This window comes from Chrysoperla carnea, chromosome 3 (assembly GCF_905475395.1).
Source record: "Chrysoperla carnea chromosome 3, inChrCarn1.1, whole genome shotgun sequence".
Classification (NCBI taxonomy): Eukaryota; Metazoa; Arthropoda; class Insecta; order Neuroptera; family Chrysopidae; genus Chrysoperla; species Chrysoperla carnea.
Window position 1 is genome coordinate 87,142,046 of NC_058339.1, and position 980 is coordinate 87,143,025.

The following is a 980-nucleotide window of genomic DNA, read 5'->3' on the forward strand; positions in this document are numbered from 1 at the left end:
TGATATATTTACACTAGCATCTATATTTCCTTTCTACCCTTCAAGAGTCAGAATTTTATTTTTGTATAAATTTTAATAACGAGTTCTTTAGAATCGCGTTTCCCAAACTTAGAAATTGCCTTGCGCAACTTGTCTCTCATGATCACCAACTGCAGTGGCGAACGTTCTTTTTCATCATTAAAACGTATTAAAAATGAATTAAGGAACACGATGGGTCAAGAACGTCTTAATCATCTCACTTTGCAGAATATAGAGCATGATTTCCTTAAAGAAGTCGATATTGATAGTGTTATCTCTAAATTTGCTCATATAAAATCCAGAAAAGTTTAACTGTAACAGTTTGGTCTATTTAATACCCTAAACTTGAGAACCTAGAGCAAACCAAGGGCCCCCTGCCAGAATTTACAATATTGATACAATATCAATATCGATATTGTATCGATACAATATCGATAAAAAATCTAAAACTGAAACTGATAAAATTTTTAGATATTTAAGGGTGGGACAGGTTATTAAGTAAAAGTCTAGATATATCAAAATTTCGGGTCTTTTCCAAATCCGTTTTAAATTTATAGAACTTAAACCAAGAACTAGTCCAAATGTGATGTGAGTTAAAGAACTAATCTAAATGTGATTTATCAAGCATTTTTAGTTTTATATTTACTTAAATGATGCTCAGATTTAAGGACAAAAATTTGGATGTCGCTATATTTCGAAATAAATATGAATGAAAGAATTGAACATGAATGAAAATTATAAGGGTAGGCTAGAAATGTTTTTTGGGGGGGCTCTAACAATTGAGGTGAGAGACGGTCAGATCAGAGACCCGACACATTTTTCGAGAGACTAATCGATTATTCTTAACACGCATTTAGATAGTAAGATGATGTCTCACGCCTGCCTTGAAGGGGGGATAAAAACTATGTCAGTTTAGGAAAAGAATGAGGAGAAATTTGCTAGACAATATGCTACAGAGCCGG